Source organism: Lepidochelys kempii, chromosome 11 (assembly GCF_965140265.1).
Source record: "Lepidochelys kempii isolate rLepKem1 chromosome 11, rLepKem1.hap2, whole genome shotgun sequence".
In the NCBI taxonomy this organism is placed as follows: Eukaryota; Metazoa; Chordata; order Testudines; family Cheloniidae; genus Lepidochelys; species Lepidochelys kempii.
In genome coordinates, this window is record NC_133266.1 from 51,881,923 (window position 1) to 51,906,536 (window position 24,614).

Genomic DNA, 24,614 nt, shown 5'->3' on the forward strand with positions numbered 1-24,614 from the left:
GTACTGTACAGCTTCTCATCTTCCTCTGGACTGGGCTGTGGCTGTCAGTCTTGCTTCAGGTCTGCTCAGTCATGTTATCTCTGCTTGCTTTTTTCTAGGTGTCATAAATATAAAGGGAAGGGTAAACCCCTTTGAAATCCCTCCTGGCCAGAGGAAAGCTCCTCTCACCTGTAAAGGGTTAAGAAGCTAAAGGTAACCTCGCTGGCACCTGACCAAAATGACCAATGAGGAGACAAGATACTTTCAAAAGCTGGGAGGAGGGAGAGAAACAAAGGGTCTGTGTGTCTGTCTATATGCTGGTCTTTACCGGGGATAGACCAGGAATGGAGTCTTAGAACTTTTAGTAAGTAATCTAGCTAGGTATGTGTTAGATTATGATTTCTTTAAATGGCTGAGAAAAGAATTGTGCTGAATAGAATAACTATTTCTGTCTGTGTATCCTTTTTGTAACTTAAGGTTTTGCCTAGAGGGGTTCTCTATGTTTTTGAATCTAATTACCCTGTAAGATATCTACCATCCTGATTTTACAGGGGGGATTTCTTTATTTCTATTTACTTCTATTTTTTATTAAAAGTCTTCTTGTAAAAAACTGAATGCTTTTTCATTGTTCTCAGATCCAAGGGTTTGGGTCTGTGGTCACCTATGGAAATTGGTGAGGCTTTTTATCCAACATTTCCCAGGAAAGGGGGGGGTGCAAGTGTTGGGAGGATTGTTCATTGTTCTTAAGATCCAAGGGTCTGGGTCTGTAGTCACCTAGGCAAATTGGTGAGGCTTTTTACCAAACCTTGTCCAGGAAGTGGGGTGCAAGGTTTTGGGAAGTATTTTGGGGGGAAGGACGCGTCCAAACAGCTCTTCCCCAGTAACCAGTATTAGTTTGGTGGTGGTAGCGGCCAGTCCAAGGACAACGGGTGGAATATTTTGTACCTTGGGGAAGTTTTGACCTAAGCTGGTAAAGATAAGCTTAGGAGGTTTTTCATGCAGGTCCCCACATCTGTACCCTAGAGTTCAGAGTGGGGGAGGAACCTTGACACTAGGGTCTAGTCAGTCATGTCATCTCAAGAATTAACAAACCCCCTCCCCACACTCCACTCCTTCCTTCGCTTGGGGCATCATTATTTGTTATCCTTTAAAGACAGGGATGGTTCCACTAATATAGTCAATCTACTCATTAGCTCTTTCCCTATATTACTGAGTTCTCAGTTCTCATACTTAGCTGCCTGAGTCTTCAAAGAGCACTTTACAGTTTTGCATATCAGTATCTGCCTGCCACTCTTCCCGCTCTGAATGTGGCTGACTTCATTAAAGCTAGCAGATGATAAATGACTATTTGTTGTTTTAGTCTTTATCTCTCTGACTTTGAATTTCTCACTCTTAAAAATAAAAAATACCATGGAAATGATCAATACTGCTGCTATCAAATATGTTGTCTGTCTTTAGGCTGTTTTCATTAGATTTAGGAAGATAACTAATAGGTTGTATATTTAGGAAGGAGCTTTTGTTTATAAGCTTCTTCTACAAAAGAATGCAAGTTAATACTTTTGTGTTACTATTGCAATTAATCTAAAAAAAGAATAATAAAATTACTGTAAAGAGGGAAGCTATGGCCATTCCTTTCCCATTCTAATTACTTGTCAGTTAGTGACATCTGTGGCCTAGATAGTGCCATGAAGACAGTCCATATTAAAAGGCAGTGCATAGCAGAGGCATCCTGGGGAGTTGGCTGGAGTGTCCCTGTGTGCTGGTGATCTCCAGCTGCCAGAATGGCCTCTAGAGTCTTTTGGCAGCTGCCATAATTTAGACCCGCCTCTGAGCCGCTCCGTTCTGTACCAGGAGATCAGCCTTGCTTGCTAAAAATCAGGGAGTCGCAAAGGTGGCCTAACGCCACATTTGCTTTCCCCTTCAGCACTGTGCCAAGCGCAGCTCTGCAAAATAGAGAATCTGGCTTATAGTTTTCAGTGATTCAATGTATTATGTACAAACCTACGCACTAGCTATAGTCCAAGAAACTACAAATATGACTAATGGCTTCCTGCTTCCTTGCCATAATACTTATCCACCCTGTCATTAGGGTAAAGGCAAATAGGAGGCCTGAGCTGTGATCCTAACCTGAATAGCTAAACAAGAAAACTTTTGATGGAATAATTAATGTATGTGATGCTGTTTAATCATTCATTTAGAAAGAGACTTCATTTAATCACAAGTACCCACCAAGGATTCCAAAAGAAGAGGTGACAGTGAGAGCTTTGTAATTTATAGCACTGGATCTTTCTTAATCTGTGGTCTAGGGACCAGCCCTTCCTGGTGAGCTGCAAAATGGTTTTGAGAGCCACTCAGTAAAGAATTGGGGTCCTTGAAGAGGAAATGGTCTATGATAATTATCATTCTTTCATGGAGAGGGCCATACAATGAAAAAGCACCTGTTTGCAGTGTTTTATGGTTATAGGCTAGATAGTCTTGCAAAAAAAATCTAGTAAATTATCTAGTCCATCTTCCAAGTCTCTACATCAGGACAAGGCTGATTTAATATCTTAGCCCTGGTCTACACTAGGAGTTGAGGTTGAATTTAGCAGCGTTAAATCGATTTAACCCTGCACCCGTCCACACGATGAAGCCCTTTTTTTCCACTTAAAGGGCTCTTAAAATCGATTTCCTTACTCCACCCCCAACAAGGGGATTATCCCTGAAATCGGCCTTGCTGGGTCGAATTTGGGGTACTGTGGACGCAATTAGACGGTATTGGCCTCCGGGAGCTATCCCAGAGTGTTCTATTATGACCGCTCTGGACAGCACTCTCAACTCAGATGCACTGACCAGGTAGACAGGAAAAGGCCCGCAAACTTTTGAATTTCAATTTCCTGTTTGCATGGTCACCTGCAGCTTGCCATGCTGGCCAGAGCTCATCAGCAGAGGTGACCATGATGGAGTCCCAGAATCGCAAAAGAGCTCCAGCATGGACCGAACGGGAGGTATGGGATCTGCTCACTGTATGGGGAGAGGAATCTGTGCTATCAGAACTCCGTTCCAGTTTTCGAAATGCCAAAACATTTGTCAAAACCTCTCAGGGCATGAAGGACAGAGGCCATAACAGGGACCGAAGCAGTGCCACGTGAAACTTAAGGAGCTGAGGCAAGCCTACCAGAAAACCAGAGAGGCAAACAGCCGCTCCAGGTCAGAGTCCCAAACATGCCGCTTCTATGATGAGCCATTTTAGGGGGTTCAGCCACCACTACCCCAGCCGTGTTGTTTGACTCCTTCAATGGAGATGGAGGCAACACAGAAGCAGGTTTTGGGGACGAGGAAGATGATGATGATGAAGTTGTAGAGAGCTCACAGCAAGCAAGCGGAGAAACCGGTTTTCCCGACAGCCAGGAACTGTTTCTCACCCTGGACCTGGAGCCAGTACCCCCCGAACCCACCCAAGGCTGCCTCCTGGACCCGCCAGGCGGAGAAGGGACCTCTGGTGAGTGTACCTTTTTAAAATACTATACATGGTTTAAAAGCAAGCATGTTTAATGATTAATTTGCCCTGGAATTTGCGGCTCTCCTGGATGTACTCTCAAAGCCTTTGCAAAAGGTTTCTGGGGAGGGCAGCCTTATTCCATCCCCCATGGTAGGACACTTTACCACACCAGGCCAGTAGCACGTACTCAGGAATCATTGTAGAACAAAGCATTGCAGTGTATGTTTGCTGGCATTCAAACATCATCTGTTCTTTATCTCTCTGTGTTATCCTCAGGAGAGTGATATCATTCATGGTCATGAAATAGGGTGCTTTTCTTAAGGGGACATTCAGAGGTGCCCATTCCTGCTGGGCTGTTTGCCTGTGGCTGAACAGAAATGTTCCCCGCTGTTAGCCACACGGAGGGATGAGGGGCTAGCTATGTGGTGGGGGGAGGCAAAATGTGACCTTGGAACGAAAGCACATATGCTGTGTATGTAATGTTAACAGCAAGGTTTACCGTGAAAGAGTGTACCCGTTGTTCTATAAAATGTGTCTTTTTAAATACCACTGTTCCTTTTTTTTTTTTCCTCCACCAGCTGCATGTGTTTCAAGGATCATAGGATCTTCTCCTTCCCAGAGACTAGTGAAGATTAGAAGGCGAAAAAAACACTCGTGATGAAATGTTCTTTGAGCTCATGCTGTCCTCTCACACTGACAGAGCACAGACGAATGCATGGAGACAGACCATGTCAGAGTGGAAGAAAGCACAAAATGACCAGGAGGAGAGGTGGTGGGCTGAGGAGAGTAAGTGGCGGGCTGAAGAAAGGGCTGAAGCTGAAAGGTGGCGGCAGCATGATGAAAGGAGGCAGGATTCAATGCTGAGGCTGCTGGAAGATCAAACTTATGCGCTCCAGTGTATGGTTGAGCTGCAGGAAAGGCAGCAGGAGCACAGACTGCCGCTACAGCCCCTGTGTAACCAACTGCCCTCCTGCCCAACTTCCATAGCCTCCTCACCCAGACGCCCAAGAACGCATTGGGGGTCCTCCGGCCTCCCAGCCACTCCACCCCAGAGGATTGCCCAAGCAACAAAAAGCTGGCATTCAATAAGTTTTAAACTTTTAAAGTGCTGTGTGTCCTTGTCCTTCCCTCCTCCACCACCCCTCCCAGTGCTTCTCTCCTCCACCACCCCTCCCAGGCTACCTTGGCAGTTATCTCCCTATTTGTGTGATGAATTAATAAAGAATGCATGAATTTGAAACAACAATGACTTTACTGCCTCTGCAAGTGGTGATCGAAGGAAGGATGCTTAGCTTACAGGGAAGTAGAGTGAACCAAGGAGCGGGGGGTTTCATCAAGGAGAAACAAACAGAAAGGGAAGAAGGAAGATCCTGGGAACTACAGGCCAGTCAGCCTCACCTCAGTCCCTGGAAAAATCATGGAGCAGGTCCTCAAAGAATCAATCCTGAAGCACTTGCATGAGAGGAAAGTGATCAGGAACAGCCAGCATGGATTCACCAAGGGAAGGTCATGCCTGACTAATCTAATCGCCTTTTATGATGAGATTACTGGTTCTGTGGATGAAGGGAAAGCAGTGGATGTATTGTTTCTTGACTTTAGCAAAGCTTTTGACACGGTCTCCCATAGTATTCTTGTCAGCAAGTTAAGGAAGTATGGGCTGGATGAATGCACTATAAGGTGGGTAGAAAGCTGGCTAAATTGTCGGGCTCAACGGGTAGTGATCAATGGCTCCATGTCTAGTTGGCAGCCGGTATCAAGTGGAGTGCCCCAAGGGTCGGTCCTGGGGCCGGTTTTATTCAATATCTTCATAAATGATCTGGAGGATGGTGTGGATTGCACTCTCAGCAAATTTGTGGATGATACTAAACTGGGAGGAGTGGTAGATACGCTGGAGGGGAGAGATAGGATACAGAAGGACCTAGACCAATTGGAAGATTGGGCCAAAAGGAATCTGATGAGGTTCAATAAGGATAAGTGCAGGGTCCTGCACTTAGGACGGAAGAACCCAATGCACAGCTACAGACTAGGGACCGAATGGCTAGGCAGCAGTTCTGCAGAAAAGGACCTAGGGGTGACAGTGGACGAGAAGCTGGATATGAGTCAGCAGTGTGCCCTTGTTGCCAAGAAGGACAATGGCATTTTGGGATGTATAAGTAGGGGCATAGCGAGCAGATCGAGGGACGTGATCGTTCCCCTCTATTCGACATTGGTGAGGCCTCATCTGGAGTACTGTGTCCAGTTTTGGGCCCCACACTTCAAGAAGGATGTGGATAAATTGGAGAGAGTCCAGCGAAGGGCAACAAAAATGATTAGGGGACTGGAACACATGAGTTATGAGGAGAGGCTGAGGGAGCTGGGATTGTTTAGCCTGCAGAAGAGAAGAATGAGGGGGGATTTGATAGCTGCTTTCAACTACCTGAAAGGGGGTTCCAAAGAGGATGGCTCTAGACTGTTCTCAATGGTAGCAGATGACAGAACGAGGAGTAATGGTCTCAAGTTGCAGTGGGGGAGGTTTAGATTGGATATTAGGAAAAACTTTTTCACTAAGAGGGTGGTGAAACACTGGAATGCGTTACCTAGGGAGGTGGTAGAATCTCCTTCCTTAGAGGTTTTTAAGGTCAGGCTTGACAAAGCCCTGGCTGGGATGATTTAACTGGGAATTGGTCCTGCTTTGAGCAGGGGGTTGGACTAGATGACCTTCTGGGGTCCCTTCCAACCCTGATATTCTATGATTCTATGAACTTTCACACCGTAGCCTGGCCAGTCATGAAACTGGTCTTCAAAGCTTCTCTGATGCGCACCACGCCCTCCTGTGCTCTTCTAACCGCCCTGGTGTCTGGCTGCGCGTAACCAGTGGCGAGGCGATTTCCCTCAACTTCCCACCCAGCCATAAATGTCTCCCCCTTCCTCTCACAGATATTGTGGAGCGCACAGCAAGCAGTAGTAACAGTGGGAATATTGGTTTTGCTGTGGTCTAACCGAGTCAGTAAACTGCGCCAGCGTGCTTTTAAACGTCCAAATGCACATTCTACCACCATTCTGCACTTGCTCAGCCTATATTTGAACAGCTCCTGACTACTGTCCAGGCTGCCTGTGTATGGCTTCATGAGCCATGGCATTAAGGGGTAGGCTGAGTCCCCAAAGATAACTATAGGCATTTCAACATCCCCAACGGTTAATTTCTTGTCAGGGAATAAAGTCCCTTCCTGCAGCTTTTGAAACAAACCAGAGTTCCTGAAGACGCGAGCATCATGTACCTCTTCCAGCCATCCCACGTTGATGTTGGTGAAACGTCCCTTGTGATCCACCAGTGCTTGCAGCACTATTGAAAAGTACCCCTTGCTGTTTATGTACTCGCTGGCTTGGTGCTCCAGTGCCAAGATAGGGATATGGGTTCCGTCTATGGCCCCACCACAGTTAGGGAATCCCATTGCAGCAAAGCCATCCACTATGACCTGCACATTTCCCAAGGTCACTACCCTTGATAGCAGCAGATCTTTGATTGCGTTGGCTACTTGGATCACAGCAGCCCACACAGTAGATTTCCCCACTCCAAATTGATTCCTGACTGACCGGTAGCTGTCTGGCATTGCAAGCTTCCACAGGGCTATTGCCACTCGCTTCTCAACTGTGAGGGCTGCTCTCATCTTGGTATTCCTGCGCTTCAGGGCAGGGGCAAGCAAGTCAAAGTTCCATGACAGTGCCCTTATGCATGCGAAAGTTTTGCAGCCACTGGGAATCGTCCCAGACCCACTACACTATGTGGTCCCACCACTCTGTGCTTGCTTCCCAGGCCCAGAATCGGCGTTCCATGGCTTGAACCTGCCCCATTAGCACCGTGATGCCTGCATTGCCAGGACCCATGCTTTGAGAGAAGTCCGTGTCCATGTCCTCATCACTCTTGTCACCACGCTGACATCGCCTACTCACCTGGTTTCGCTTTGCCAGGTTGTGGTGCTGCATATACTGCTGGATAATGCATGTGGTGTTTAATGTGCTCCTAATTGCCAAAGTGATCTGAGTGGGCTCCATGCTTGCTGTGGTGTGGCGTCTACACAGAAAAAAGGCGCAGAACGATTGTCTGCTGTTGCTCTGATGGAGGGGCGGCGACTGACGACATGGCTGGCTTACAGGGAATTAAAATCAACAAAGGGGGTGGCTTTACATCAAGGAGAAACAAAAACAACTGTCACACAGAATGGCCCCCTCAAGGATTGAACTAAAAACCCTGGGTTTAGCAGGCCAATGTTCAACCCACTAAGCTAACCCTCCCTCTCATATTTCAGGCAGGACTTCATGGAGGGAGGGGCGAGCAAATGAATACAAAACAAATCTGGTCTATTCCTTGTTTTGATCCACTCCATCTATCTTTTACATCTTTGGCTGCCAGCAGATAGTGCAGAAGGACTGTAAGCCATCCACATCTCTTGGCTGCGTGGCAGAAGATGGTACAATAGGACTGCTAGCCATCCATATTTCCTGCCTACTCACCATAAGATGGTACAATAGGACTGCCTGAAGGACTAAAGAGAATGACCTGGTCGAGTCACTCCTAATTTAGTCCCTGCACCCATGTCTGCCCAGGCACTCCTGACCGACGCGGCCAGGAGCACCTCAGACATGACGATGATGGCTACCAGTCCTATTATACCATCTGCTGCCACAAGACAATAGGTTGCTGCTGCTGTGTAGCAATGCAGTACCACGTCTGCCAGCACCCAGGAGACATACGGTGACAGTGAGCTGAGCGAGCTCCATGCTTGCCGTGGTATGGCGTCTGCACAGGTAACTGAGGAAAAAAGGCGCGAAACGATTGTCTGCCATTGCTTTCACAGAGAGAGGGAGGGAAGGAGGGCCTGATGACATGTACCCAGAACCACCCGCGACAATGTTTTTTGCCCCATCAGGCATTGGGATCTCAACCCAGAATTCCAATGGGCAGCGGAGACTGCAAGAACTGTGGAATAGCTACCCACAGTGCAACACTCTGGAAGTTGATGCTAGCCTTGATACTGTGGAAGCACTCCGCTGAGTTAATGCACTTAGAGCATTTTGTGTGGGGACACACAATCAACTATATAAAAACGATTTCTAAAAAACCGACTTCTATAAATTTGACCTAATTTTGTAGTGTAAACATACCCATAGATCATCATAGAGTATCAGGGTTGGAATATTTCCTGGACCATCCTTTAAAAATGGCCTGGCCACTTTCACTCCTCAGTGAGCTGGATTTTTGAATTGGCACATGGCCCAGTGATTAAAATAGCTAGTTTTGTCAATCAGAATACCTGAATTCTTTTCTTTGGTCCTGGATTTTTGTGAAACTTCCCAAGCTAGTATGACAATGTGTTCTGAGAGACTTAGCATTTAATGAGATGGATAAATCAATCAGATTTAGGCCATTCTGAAGACCTTTTGAAAACGGGATTTAGCCATCTAGATTACATAAATGTTGCAATGCTGAGCAAAGCAACACAATAAATACCTTTAAAAATCTGGGCAAAAGTCCAGATACAGATGACAAGTTACATTTGTTTGTTTATTTCTGGAGAATCCTATGTTGTCAGTGTGAGGAAATATCAGCAACATTTTTACTTGTAACGTCTTGCCTAGTATGATATAGGAGGAAAATCATATGATCTAAAATTCTAAGGGTTCTGTGTCACACACAAGTTGGAATGAGTAGCTGTGTATTAGCAACATTCTTACAGAATGCATCCATGGTTCTACCCTGGTGTAAGATCAGAATCAGGTCAATGGACTTTACATTGAGACCCAGCCCTGCTCTTATTAAAATCAATGGTTGCTTTGCTACTGACTTTAATTGGGGCTGAAGCAGGACCTTGCTTTGCTGTAAGTGTAATTTATTTCTGTTGCTTTTTTGAATGAGTTTTTAAAATAAAGACTCCTCTACGTCTATGGGCTGTTTACTAATTATGGTTCTAATCCTGCAAACACTTTTGCACATGTATAATTTTACATTGGGAATAGTCTTGTGTTGAAATTATGTGTGTGTGCCCAAGTGTTTGCAGGCTCAGAGTCTATGCCTATGCTGAATAGATGTGGGAAAGCCAAAAAATGTGACATATAGGATAAACAAGTACAGAATGTTTATCAGATAAAATTGCAACCAGATATGTCAGACAGGTCACAGGCATTGTTGAGAGGTATTTAACCTCAAGCAAACTAAAGGTTCAAAGCAACATATAATTATAAAGGAAAATATTTACACAACTGATTCTCTTAAATTTAATTCCTATTTAAAGACTACTAAAACCCACTGTGAGGAATGAAACTTTATTATTAATCAATTCCCACTTTCTCTTCCAGTTCCATCAGGTTTATTACCATCAGTGATGGATTCTGTACCTGCTGTCTTGAAAGAAATATTTAGTTTACTCCACTACCTATCACTGATTTCAAAATGATGTTTTCAGTATGTTGCTTAGTGGCTGCAAATCATACAGAGTCTGCTAAAGAAATATCTCTTATATTTTACAGATAAAGTTGTTATATGTCACTACATATTTAATATGTAGGGTTGTGTTTCTATAGCACCATTACCCAAGAACCTCAGAGCACTTTGCAAACATTAGTATTCTAAGCTTCACAACACGCTTTTGAGCTAGGCATTATACCTATGCTGCAGGTGGGGAAATTGAGGTTCAGAGGAATTAAGTGACTTGCCCAAGAGCACTTGAGGCTGTGCAAAACATTCTAAGTCTGGGTTGAAAGGGATTCAGTTGTTTCACAATTGGTTTGCTTGGTGTAACACTCTGAATCTCAAAAAGGAAAGTGTTTTGAGTGTTTCACTCACTAATTCATGTTGTTGAATTCAGTCTTCTGTGTGTTTGGTCAAGAACTTCAGTTTAATTAGTAAATCATTTAATTATACTCTGATATAGCAACATAAACAATGCATTACAGTTGATTTATTACTAATACTGAAATACACTGGCCAAGGACAGAACCATGGGGAGCAGAAACCTGGAAGAGGAGAAGGAAGAAAATGTTTAAGGAGCGATCAGCAAAGTTAGAGTCACAGAACCCTCAAGTTTCAGAGTAGCAGCCGTGTTAGTCTGTATTCGCAAAAAGAAAAGGAGGACTTGTGGCACCTTAGAGACTAACCAATTTATTAGCGCATAAGCTTATGCTCTAATAAATTGGTTAGTCTCTAAGGTGCCACAAGAACCCTCAAGGAACATACAGTCTCAATGAGAAGTGATAATGTTTATGGTCGCAAAGGCAGTAGAAAAACAGAGAATGAACATGGAGACAAGACCTTTACATCTGGGAAGGAAGATACAATTAGAAGTTTTTGCCAGGGCGATTTCAGTAGCGTGGAGTAGGCAGAAATCGAATTGGAAGGAAATGAGGAGGGAGTTGGAGAAGAGAAAGTTAAGACACTTGTTGTAGTAGCCAGGCAAGGTACTAACAAACTTCAACAGGACTTTATTTTTTAAAGTGGAAACCTCTTTTCCAAGCTGCTGCTATACCCTCAGTAGCTCTCCCTCAGCCTCTTCAACTCTTCCCCCGTCCTTCCTGTTTCCTGTCCTTTCAGACACCCAACAGCCAGTGTTCCCAATTCTAATAATTACAAGCAACATCTAATCACCACAACACTTCTGAGAAAGAGGTGTGGTTTAGTGACTTAGCAGAGAGCTGGGAGTCAGGCAGTCTTGAATTCTAAGGCTAGATCTGTCACTGACCACTGTGTAGCCTTGAGCAAATCATTTAATCTCTCTCCCTCAGTTTCTCAATCTCATAGGGTGTTGTAAATATTAATTAATATTTGCTAAGTGCTTTGAAGATGGACTAATTTCATGATAATGTCTAGGCAGGTGCCAAGTAGATTTGCTTATTTCTGTCCATCAAACAATAAATACTATATACTTATAAAATGTGCACACAACTAATCTATGTCAAAACATGGTCCTATTACTATTATCCCTTTTCTCCACTGCTGTGTTTCACCTCCCTGTCTTGTCTTTAACTAAGCCCCAATCCTGCTCATACTTATGTATATAAGACTATTTATATGCTTAAAGTTAATCACATGCATAACTGTCTGTATGATCAGACCTAAGATGGTAAACTCTATGGAGAAGATATAATTGTTTACTGTATGTCTGTACAGAGCTTAAAAAAATGGAGCCTCCTCTTGGTTGGAGCTTCTACACATTACTCTAATACGAATAATAATGAGTGAGTGATTGAGTGAATGAATGAGTAAGAAAGTGCTATATAAATGTATTTTGTTGTAAACTCTTTGGGACATGGACCATCTTTTTCTTCTGTGTTTGCACGGTAAAGTGAGGTCCTGCTTAATGACTGGGACTTTTATGTGGTACTGCAGTAGTATTATTATTATTATTACTATTTTATTTATAATTTTTTGTACTTATGCATTTATTATTTTAGATCATATCAGAAGCCTCGTGCATTGTGGCACAGTATGGCAGTGTTGTTTACTTGCTTAGAATTAGGCCAGAGTTGAACTAGTATGGAATTACTTATCTTCTCTTCTGATGCTTCTATTCTAGGCGGAGGTAATTCAGGAAGGCAAAATAGTGTAGTTAGCTACACCATCTGTGTCCTATAGATAGCTAGAGGACGTCAGCCTTGGGTTACACCCAGTTTAACAAGACCACTAATTGTAAGAGCATATTCTCCTCTCGATATGTCAGGATTTACCCATATAACTGAGCAATCATACAACTTGATAGCGAGTCCATAATTCTGAATAGCTGAATAAATACAGTACTCACTGCAAGCAGTTCACAGTTGTCTGTAGGCTAAAATTTGTTCACAATCCCCTTGGCAAAAAACTCTGAATAGCAAACAAGTTTGTAAAAGCTATGAACTGTTTGTAGACGAAGAGAAAAAAGGGTTAATAATTTCACAAGCTCTGATAGTCAATAAAATATGCTTGTATACATAAAATCACAGAATCTTAGAGTTTAAGTCCAGATGGGACAACAAGATCACCTCCTGCACATTACAGGACACTACACCCCACACAGTTATCCTTGTACTGAGCCCAGTAACCCAGATTAGATGAAAATATTACAGCCCTCAGAAGACTAAACAATTGTGTGCCACAAGCAGAGAATAGAAGCAAATGAGGTGCACCAGTGCCCGCATAGCCTTTGAAATGGCAGGGAATTGATTTGGTGAGCTATATCACCTATGAATTTATTAATAATCCAACATGCTACAGTAGTCTTCAAAGAATTAGCCTAATTTCTGCTTCTTTTAGCCTCTCCATCTAATTAATTTTCATTTCAAGGGAAAACAAACAACACTACTTTATGAATCATAGCATCTAGAATGGCCATAATTAAAGACCAAAAATATTAGCGAATGCAAAGAACCAAGATTTGTTTTGTTCTGAAAGAAAACAGCTTGCCCGTCTCTACAAGCCAAGAGGCCTGTGGTGAGCATTATTAAATATGGCCAAGAGGCTGACCAATCGGAAAGCATACCTGGATTTATTGAGCCCATTTCCAAGCCAGGAAGTAAACAACTGAGTGATTTTTTCTTCGCACAGAATGTACACAGTTCTTACAAAAGGATGGCATATTGCAAATTATTTTAATTTTCAGAACTTGTTTTCTTAAACAAAAACCCTTCTCTGTTTATGCACTGCTGTTTTATTTTTATATATTTGACAAAATAAAATAACATTTTGCTGGTTTTCATGGTTTGAATTTTGAATTGTGGCTGCTGATAATTCCCTCTTTCTTTCTGCCTCATGGATGCCAAAAGGGAGGGTGATTTAGAGTTTAGTAGTTTGGTACTTAAGAGTCCTGGGCTTTGCCCCTGGTTCTGCCACTGACACTCCTATGTTACTTTACCTTCTGTGTTTCATAAGCACCTTTGATTCACTGGATCATGCTGGACTGGAAATCTGGATACCTGAAATCTATTTTTGGCTCTGCCGCACATTTTTGTGTGATCTTGAGCAAGTCACTGAATCTGTGTGCCTCAGTTTCTCTCTCTGTAACAGGCAGATATTGACTTTTTATGCCTTTTAAAATCTGCAAGTGAGAAGTGTCATGTAAAGTGTGTTCACAGTATTATTGTCGTTTTATAGTCATTAGTATTATTTATATGTAACCCTTCTGCCCGTCAGAGTTGGCAGCAACAAGTGCCAGGCTCAGTATCTAAGGGTTCCATTCCAATAACACAATGCAAAACCGGCTCGAGCCCCCACCCAGTGACCTGGGACAAATATATACCACTCCTGCTGGGCACCTCCAAGAGGCAATACTTCCCCTCTCGCAAGCACAGAGTCTGCGTGAGGCAAAGCCTTTTAATAACAGAGAGAAACAATGTGGCATTATGTTGGGGAAACACTACCAACAGGATTCCTAACACAATCCATGAGCAAAAAACCCACCCCAAGCAAATTGGGGTGTTTCCTTTCCCTTTGGTTCTTGAGTCCAGCAACCCCAAAATCACCCAAAGTCCCAAAAGTCAAACACCCCAAAAGTCTCTGTCCCTGGTCAGTGCAGCCCCAGAGTTCAAAAGTTTATCTGCAGAGTTTTACCTCCCAACCTGGGTGGAGATGGGGGGCCTAAGGGGCACCTTACATGGTCCAAAGCCAATTGCCCCACCTCTTCATGGGGCTCTGCTCTGCTCCGCTCCGCTCCGCTCCACCAGCCGTCCCACGAATCACTCCGCTCTGCCAGCTGCCCCCACGAGCTGCTCCAGGCATCTCACAAACTGCTCCGCTCCACCAGCCACTCTGCTCTGCCAGCCATCCTGCAAACTATCTTCAAGCTCCCCCACTACTTAACACAACACTCAGTGATGTCAGCTCTTAGTAAATTTAGCTCTTTTGTGATTTCAGCTTGTAGTAGAGGAGCCTCAGTACTAATGCACCATTGGTCCAAAGTGAATTCAGCTTAGCAGTCTGTAACTAGATTCCTAATAGAATCAAAATTAGCTCTGATATTCCATAGTGGAGAGAGGAGGAAGTGTAATTAGCATGTAAGGCCACAACACCATGTATTAATACCTGTCCCCAGCCTCTCTCCCTTCACTGGGTTTTGGAACCCATGACCCTTGCCTAGCGAGTGCTGCTTAGTTGATGGTGAGTCCCTCCATCATAACAAAAGTCCAAATACAGTTCCACTGTCCTTGATTCACATAATCAGGATAATAACAGTTTATTCCTGCCCCAATAACAGAGAAACTCGGGCTTCTACAGCAGCCAAAGTGACCATCTAGGCAGGGTGGGTGTGCCTATGCAAATGAGATCAGCCCCTGAAGTTCTTTTCCACAACCCACCATGACTCGTCACCAGATGTCAGGGTAGAGCTCATCCTGACTCTGCTTACATATATTTATTTCAGTGTTCTCATCTGTAAAATGGGAATAATAATTACTTGTGAGTAACTACAGGGCTTTTCAGAGATTTGATTAATTAATGTCTGTAAAGTGCTTTGAGAGCCTGGGAAGGCAGGCACTATAAATATGCAGAGAATGATTTATGATTAATTTTATCACAGGCCTGTCACATAAAGCTCATTTGTAAAGGGTGGCCACAAAGCAGAAGGAAAAAGGAAAATAATGATGTTATTGTATCCGTGAGAGATGTTAGAACATCAGCATCATAACCAGGCACAAGTGTAATAACCAAATAGATCAACAGTTGAAATTCTGCATCATAGAATACTGTGTAAACGGTGACTATAAACCAGGGATGTTAAAATGAGGTTAGATTCTGGGCTAGTTCAAATGTTTACTTTCAGCATAAGCTCCGAGAGATACAGTCACTTGGTACCCTTTCCTAATTAAAAGGCAGATTGTGCCATTAGGTTGTTAAGGTTGTTGTCTCTTTGTTTGCCTGTGTTTGTTTGAGAATTCCCCATCCAGGTCAATGGGCAGTTCTGCTTAAAAATGGAGTGTGCTAAGCCTGAGAATTTTGAAGTGCTCAATGTTGGACAGGGATGGTGTCCCTAGCTTCTGTTTGCCAGTAGCTGGGAATGGGCAATGGGATGGATCACTTGATGATTACCTGTTCTGTTCATTCCCTCTCGGGCACCTGGCATTGGCCACTATCGGAAGACAGGCTACTGGGCTAGATGGACCTTTGGTCTGACCCAGTATGGCCGTTCTTGTGTTCAATGTTGGCTTAACTTTGTCCCCATTTATGTCAAAAGGAGTTTTACTGTTGATTTCAATGGGAGCAGAGTCAGGCAAAGGCTGAGCTCTTTTTAAAGTCCCCATCTAAACCGGTGCACACTCTCATGCTTTGTCCCTTATACAGCAGAGCTACTAACATTGCTGTTTACACACTGCCCATAGAACAGGGAGCTATCCTATGCACAAAGTATCTAGGTTGGGTGTGGAATATCTAGCCCTCTATATTTAGCCTAAGCTGTTCAGAAATATTTATTAATATTGGGTATTTAAGTACCAACATTTCTAATGGCTATTTATTATTTTTCAGCACCAGAGAGCTCACAGTATAAACGAGTCATGGTGTGTTCTCCAAGGAGCTTGCTGCAATCTTATTTCAGACATGACACAAGATAGGGAATTACAAAACTGAAGGGAAGAGTTGCAAGAGGAAGGACAGAGTGAAAACAATAAGATTACATGGTTACTCAGCAAAGATTAGTGCGGATCACCAGGAAACAAAAAGTGTGTGTGTGGAGGAGGGGAGGATTAGCATGAATAAAGATTGAAATGTCGTCACTGACTCATTTCTAACAGACAAGTGTGAGCAATAAGGAAAGGTTTGAATTTAAAAGGTCCAGGCAGACCAACTTAGAGAGAGCAATCCAGAGGGGAAAGCATGGACAAAAGCACGGCCATGACTGTGGGAGAAGCGGACAAACGAGGTTTCATGGCATAATTATCAGACTGGAGTGGGAAGGAATGATGTGATAGGAGGCTAGATTCAATAATGGGCAACACACAAGAACACTAAGAGTAAAACGTAATGGAAACACATAAAAAAACCCCTACATTTAACTTTGTACAGATCCTTGGGTAAATTTGGAAAACATAAAGACATATCCTGTGGGTGGAGTGTGATTCATACAGTATTCAGATCAGAGTGGGAGGTAGGGCAGAGATTCCACAGGGCATTGTGGGGATTGAGCAGTCCTGCAGGAGGCAGGGGGTAATCCAGGGACCCCATAGAGTTATGTTTCAGGTGAATCAGCCAGGTGAAGTTCTGGGCCAGATCCTAGCAGGTTCTGAGCATCTCCTGTGAGGCGCAGGGTACACTCAAATCCCATTTAACCTTGCAGAATCAAGCCTTCCAATGTGCTAGAAAAAACCTGAGAGCTGACCCATCTAACAACCCCCATCATCTCCATCTGCCAACCAAAACAAAAGTATAATGGTCTCAGTTGTGTTAATATTTGATGTGTGTGAGTTTCCCTACACTAAACTTCCAGAAAGGTCACAGTCAAGAGCAGCGCTGAGCAGTATTAGCCATGCTGTTTCTTCATCTGTCTCACCTGCAAATAAGTGCGTGTTCTTCCTCAAGTGTTTGCTCATATCCATACCAATTAGGTGTGTGCGTGCCTCGTGCACAGTTGTCGGAAAGTTTTCCCTTAGCAGCACCCATCGGGTCAGCTGTGGAGCCCCCTGGAGTGGCGCCTCCATGGCGGTGAATATAGGTCCCTGCTGACCTGCCACCTCCTCAGTTCCTTCTTACCGCCAGTGGCGGTCGTTGGAACTGCGGTTGCTTGCTTTACAAGTGCTTCCCTTAGCTTGTTACTTGTTGTAGCTCATAGTTCTTAGTTTATAGTTGTTAAGTAGTTAGTTAAGTTAGTTAGTGATAGGAATATTTGGAGTGTTGTGTACCCCCGACCCCATGCCCTTCCCCTGGGCTCCGGGGCATGCCTCAGTCCCACGGGTTTAAGTCCCGTGGAATCTGCCACAAGCCCATGCCAACAGGTAACCCCCACAACTCTTGCCTTAAGTGTCTGGGAGAGGCGCACCAGACAGAGAGGTGCAAAGTTTGCAGGGTGTTCCACCCAACGATGAAGAAAGAGCAAGACTTCAGGCTCAGTCAGAACCTGATGGAGGCAGCTCTTCATCCTCAGACAGCCCCAGGCCGACAGCCTCCGGCCCTGAGCACATCCATGCGGAATGCTCCAGCCTCCATGTGTAACACAGTGCCAAGGAAGGCCTATAGCCAAAGAGACCCTCGACACCGATGCTCCCCAGCACCAAAGTCCATGGAGGCAACTTGGCACCGCTTCCACTCCCCAGTGCTGCACAAGCGGCACAGGAAGACGGACAGGGGCCGCTCCCCTGTGCCAAAGACAGCAGTGCCAGCTGGTGTGACCGGAGTGCGTCCAATGCAGGAGCACCCGGTGCCAGAGTTACAGGAGATGGCACCGTGGACTTTGGTCCCTCAAAGGAGTCCGGTGCCCATAGACTCTCCTGACTGGGAGTGCCAGGTGGAGGAATTGGAGCTCCTCTCCACCCCAGATATTTTTGAGGCCATGAGGGATCTGATTGCCATGACGGCTCCTCAGTCTCTGGCTGGCAGAGACAGGCCTCCGGTGCCACAGTGAGCAGCACCATCTAGAAGAAAACCTGCCATGATGAGGCAGTGACCTTCACCAACACAGCACCACCCCCCCATGGCACTGCTGTTTGACACCACCATCGTGGCACTGTTCTCCGGCACCAGTTTCCAGATGGGGTTCCTCAGTTCTATTTAGGCATTGCTCCCCATCACTGGCACCGAGACACTGGTTCCCAGCACAGATAGATAGCACTGGTTCCCATCACTGGCTCAGCGGCACCGGTCCCCAGCACCGGCCGAACAGCACTCATCCCCAGCACCTGCTAAGAGGATTGGCACCGAGAGCCACAGTGCCAAAGAGGATGACACCAGAGAGCTGGAATGACAGGAGGGCCCGGCGCCACCTCTGGCTTCGTCGGCTTCGTCGCCAGATGAAGCACTGGCAAGGGCTTCAGCCTTGGGACCACCCCCCATTGATAGCAGGGCCCATCAGGACCTGCTATGCAGGATTGCCCACAACATGGGGTTGGAGGCAGGGGAGGTGGTTGAGTATGAGGACCCCATGGTCAACATTTTGACACCAGAAGGGCCATCCAGGGCTGCTCTGCCCATCATAAATACAATCAAAAATAACATTAAAACTCTGTGGTAAACCTCTGCATCCATTCCCCCGACAGTCAAGGGGGTGGGGAGGAAATACTTTGTACCCTCAAAGGGGTACGAGTACCTCTTCTCGCACCAGGCCTGCTCGTTGGTTGTGTCTGTGGTGAACGAGAAGGAGAGACCGGGGAAACATAGACTGACTCCAAAGTCTAAGGAGTCGAAAAAGATGGACCTTTTTGGCCAAAAGGTCCATTCGATTGGGAGGCTGCAGTTGAGGATAGCTAACCAGCAAACTATCCTCAGCAGGTACAACTTCAATTCATGGACCTCCATGCTGAAGTTTAAAGAATTGGTATCACCGGACTCGAGAGCAGAGTTTGTGGCAATAGTGGAAGAGGGCAAGGCAGTGGCATGTACCTCTTTATAGGCCTCACTGAGTCCGCGCAAACCCTGTCCTCAGGCATCACTATGAGAAGAAGCTCATGGCTTCAGGCATCTGGGCTTCCCCCGGCAGTGCAGCAGACACTACGGGACCTGCTGTTTGACACTACAGGCCTTTTCATGGAGCAAATGGACTCCAGACTGCACAGCCTTACAGACTCCCGGGCTACTATGAAGTCATTGGGCATGCACACACTGGCAACCCAACGTAAACATTTTAAGCCCCAGCTGCAACAGTGCTCCTGTCCCCCTCATCTGAGCCAGGATTCCTACAGAAAGCAGGGAAGGAATGGCAGGCGCAAGTATGACTGGCTGCTCAGGGGGTATTCCAAGGAAGAGGTGGAGTCTTAGCTATCCTTCGTCAGATCCACCTTCAACAGGTTGGGTCTCCTGCTCAATGTGAACAAGTCAACCCTGCTACTGACCCAAAGGATAAAGTTTATCGGTACGGTGTTGGACTTGATCTGGGCTGGGGCGTTCCTGCTGGAAGCTCGCTTCCAGCAATGACTGACATCATACAAGGCCTCAGACAATACCCTACTACTACAACAAGGGGGTACCTGAGTCTTCTCAGTCACATGGCAGCATGCATGTACGTGGTACAGCATGCCAGACTGAGGCTCAGACCTCTCCAAGCTTGCCTTACATTGGTCTACCATCCAAGGTGCGACATCCTAGACTCTGTGGTCACCATTCCGGTGCAAGTCCTCGAGTTCCTCCGATGGTGGCTCGACCCTCAAAAGGTGTACCAGGGAGTCCCCTTCAACTGACCCCAGCACTCTTTGTCCCTGGTAATGGACGCATCAGTGCTGGGATGGGGCTCACACCTGGGAGACATTCAGATATAGGCCTCTCGTCTCAGGACAGTCCCTCACTTCATATCAACATCAAAGAGTTGAGGGCGGTCCGATTAGTGTGCCAAACCTTCCAGGCCCAGCTTCAAGGCCAGTGTGTGGCAGTTATGACAGACACTACAACTGCAGTGTTTTACATCAACAAGCAGGGTAGTGCCCATTCCTCTCCCCTATGCTGGGAAGCCCTCCTGTTGTGGGAGTTCTGCATTGCCCACTCCATTCACCTGGAAGTATCCTACCTCCCAGATGCCCAGAACGAGCTAGTGGACTATCTCAGCAGATTCTTCCACAACCATGAATTGTCTATCTGCCTGGACATCATACACAATGTTTTCCAGAGGTGGGGAACTCCCTAGGCTGATCTATTCACCATACGAGGCAACAGAAAGTGCCTGTAATTCTGCTCCTTTCAGAAGCACAACCCTTGCTCATTTGCGGACACGTTCCTCCTCCCCTGGATGGGATGTCTTCTGTATGCATTCCCACCATTCCCACTCATACACAAGGTCCTGCTCAAGATTTGCAGAGACAAGGCAGCCGCTATACTGGTGGTACCAGTGCGGCCTCGCCAACACTGGTACACCATGGTCCTGGACCTGTCAGTGGATGCCCTGATCACATTGCCACTGTTCCCGGACTTGATCGCCTTCACCACCCCAACCTCCAGTTCTTCCATCTCACAGCCTGGAAGCTTCATGGCTAAACCCCATAGAGCTCATGTGCTTGGAGTCAGTGAGGGAGGTCTTACTTTGTAGCAGAAAACCCTCCACTAGGGCTACCTACCTGGCTAAGTGGAAGAGGTTTACATTCTGGTGTACTCAGGGCCGCACACCCCCAATACAGATGCCCATACTGCTCATACTGGAGCACCTGAAATAGCAGGGTCTAGCACCGTCATCCATCAACATGCATCTGGCAGCCATTTTGGCCTTCCACCCAGGAGCAGCTGGGCATTCCTTCGCCAACCCCATGGTCGGCCATCTCCTTAAGGGTCTGGAACGTCTGTACCCGCAAGTTAGACAACCGGTTCCAGCATGGGACCTTAACCTGCTCCTCTCCAGACTAATGGGGCCCCCATTTGAACCTGTGGCAACTTGTTTGCTCCTCTACCTATCATGGAAGTTAGATTTCCTGGTTGCCATTACCTCAGCAAGGAAGGTGTCTGAGCTAAAGGCCCTCACCTCCGACACCCCCCACATGGTTTTCTTTAAGGACAAGGTGCAATTCAGACCTCATCTGGCCTTTCTTCCAAAGGTGGTGTCCCAATTCCACACCACACAGGACATTTTTCTACCAGTATTCTATCCTAAGCCTCACAACAGTAGCCTAGAACAGAGGCTCCACACACAGGATGTTCATTGAGCGCTGGCTTTTTACATCAAGCACACGAAACCATTTTGGAAGTCAAACCAGCTGTTCGTAGCAGTGGCAGACTGGATGAAAGGACTCCCGGCCTCATCACAGAGGATCTCAGGACGACACCAGAGAGCTGGAAGGACAGGAGGGCCTGGATCCAGACTTGTTTCGAGTTAGCCCAGGTTCCAGCACCGGCACGAACGGTGCATTCCACAAGGGTGCAGGCCTCATTGGCAGCATTCCTTGCCTAGGTCCGTATTCAAGAGATCTGAAGGACGGCGACATGGTCCTTGGTTCATTCATTCACCTCTCATTACACCATCACTCAGCATGCTGGAGATGATGCAGCATTCGGCAGAGCGGTGCTTCAGTCAGCGATTCCATAACTCCGACCCCACCTCTGGGGTAGGGCTTGGGAGTCACCTAACTGAAATCGATATGAGCAAACACTCAAAGAAGAAAAACTGGTTACTCACCTTCTCATAACTGCTGTTCTTCGAGATGTGTCACTCATATCTATTCCAAATCCCCACCTTCCCCTCTGTTGGAGTAGCTGGCAAGAAGGAACTGGGGGAGGCAGCGGGTTGGCAGGTACCTATATTCACTGCCATGGAGGCGCCACTCCAGGGGGCTCCACAGCTGACCTAATGGATGCTGCTAAGGGAAAAACATTCTGATGACTGTGCACGCGGCACTCACACACCTAATTGGAATGGATATGAACAACACATCTCGAAGAACAACAGTTATGAGAAGGTGAGTAATCATTTTTTTAACTTGGAAGCCAGTGGCAATGTCTGCTCCTCCACCCACTCACAGTCATGTTATAGCCTGTGCTTGCTTTTCTGTCCTGTCAGTGGGCTATAATTGGCTGAGATTGGCTGAGTATTCAAATTCTGCATGTGATAGATGGTATGGGATATAGCAATGTGACACATAATAAGAACAAAATGAAAGTATGAAGCAGCACCATTTTAAAGTGACTTTTAAAAACCTTTGTTCTTGAAATTGTAAAGCAATAGCATATGATACTGCTGTCCCACAAAGCTAAACCATTTCTGTGGTGTACATGACTCTTTAGGTTTCTTGACTACCAGTCACCTGGGTGGGGGTTGAGCTCATCACCCTCAGCTCCCCCGACTCCACTTAGTAGGAATCAAAAGTATTCTGATCCCCTTAAAGAATCAGTACTTTGGTCTCCAGGGTCATTTGATGGAAGAAGGGGAAGCAGTTGTGGGGGCATTCCTGCCAGAATAATAAGCATTAACAGGAACTCTGGAATAAGAGGTTATGTAAAGTAACGCACATTGGAAAACATAATCTCAACTACATATATAAAATGGTGGGATCTAAATTAACTGTTACCACTCAAGAAAGAGATCTTGGAGTCATTGTGGATAGCTCTCGGAAAACATCCACTCAGTGGGCAGCGGCAGTCAAAAAAGTGAACAGAATGTTGGGGATCATTAAGAAAGGGAATATGCGAGCAAATATCATATTGCCTCTCTATAAATCCATGGTATGCCCACATCTTGAATACTGCATGCAGATTCTGATCGCCCCATCTCAAAAAAGATATATTGGAAAGGGTACAGAAAAGGACAACAAAAATGATTAGGGGTATGGAGCAGCTTCCATATGAGGAGAGCTTAATAAGACTGGGACTTTTCAGCTTGGAAAAGAGACGACTAAGGGGGGATTGACAGAGGTCTATAAAATTATGACTTGTGTGGCAAAAGTAAATAGGAAGTGTTATTATTCCTCATAACACAAGAACTAGGGGTCACCAAATGAAATTAATAGGCAGCAGGTTTAAAATAAACCAAAGGAAGTATTTCTTCACACAGTTAACCTGTGGAACTCTTTGCCAGAGGATGTTGTGAAGGCCAAGACTATAACAGGGTTCAAAAAGAACTAGATAAGTTCATGGAGGATAGGTCCATCATTGGCTATTAGCCAGGATGGCAGGGATGCAAAACCATGCTCTGAAGTGTCCTTAGCCTCTGTTGCCAGAAGTTGGGATTGTGCAACAGGGGATGGATCACTTGATTATCTGTTATGTTTATTCACTCTGAAGCACCTGGCACTGGTCACTGTTGGAAGACAGGATACTGGGCTAGATGGACCATTGGTCTGACCTAGTATGGCCATTCTTAGGTTTTTATGTCATTGTAGCGAGGCGCTCAGATTCCCTGCCACCCCAGAGAGTGAGGAGCCTCTCTGGATGCCAAAGTGGGCGGAGCCAGCGAACCCTGCACCCGCCCCTCAGAGGTCAAGGCACAGGACCAGAAGAATAAAAGCCTGACCCCAGGGCTCAGTTGAAACACATCTATTAGAGAGGCCAGATGCATGTGGCGGAGCTCCCAGATGGGAGACTGTGGCAATCGGCGGCCGACCCGAGGACTGGCCAGACCAGCCAATGCCTGATGCTAGCCTGAGCCTAGAGATGCTGCCAAGCTTGTCGTTCGCCAGTTACCCCAAGGAGCCACCAAGCCAACCGAGTGCCAGTTACCCCGAGGAGCCCATGGTGTGTAACCCCTTGGAGGACGCTGGCCGGACTCATGTACCTCTAGAGGGGGAGGTAGGAAGTAGCCCAGGGGCAGCTGGCCCTAGTCAGGCTGCAACACTGCCAGAGCCAATGTCAGTGTGTTGAGGCCAGGAACCCCACTGACACAGCAGTGGGTCTTCTGTCACTGCTAGGGCCCCAGGCTGAGATGCAGCGGAGTGGGTGGGCCTGCGTCCCCTCTGCCACCCATCTCGCTGGTGGCAGTCTCCCCCCTCCCAGGCTGCTCGGAGCCAGGAGCCTGGGCCTTGCTATTGAACTCTTTGCTCAGGCAGGCTAATTCCCTGACATACCTGACAGAAATAGTGAGGTGGTCTGGTTCCCCGCTGCCCCGGAGAGTGATGACTCCTGGCCGAACGCACCTACAGTCATGCATTTTGCTTTCTGAGCAGCAGGAGAAACTGAATAAAACAGGAACAGCAGCTGGGGAAAGAGTTGGGAAAATATATAAGGACTATAAGGTACTATACCATGTGTATTTTAATTAAATGTAGACAAACTTTTCCCCATAGTATAATTTACATAGCCTTTAATGAAATAACTCAAATGCTTAAAGTTAAAAACTGCCCAAGTATTTTCTCGATTGTGGCCAGAATGCTCAGCACTGTGTAGAATCAAAAACTTTGTCATTTGTTTTCTAGAAAGACTAGTAATGGCAGGTGCTGTTCTTATACAGTGAGAGGGAAATCCTGCCAAGCTAATATCCTTGCCCAGATGTGCAAGGTTTAGGTAAAGTTGTAAGCAGAGTCAGGATGAGCTCCACCCTGACATTTGGTGGTGAGGTGTGGCAAGTTGTGGAAAAGAACTTCATGGGCCGATCTTATTTGCATA

The 24,614-nt window shown here is 45.9% G+C and overlaps 1 long non-coding RNA gene across 1 annotated transcript in view; it reads left to right on the plus strand.

Annotated features, from left to right (window-relative positions):
• The first annotated feature begins 211 nt into the window (after window positions 1–211).
• LOC140895735 (uncharacterized) overlaps window positions 212–24,614 on the plus strand; it is a 54,112-nt gene continuing 29,709 nt past the window's right edge. The window contains exon 1 of the long non-coding RNA XR_012154332.1: window positions 212–343. This is a non-coding gene — a long non-coding RNA (uncharacterized lncRNA). The remainder of the gene's footprint in view (window positions 344–24,614) is intronic.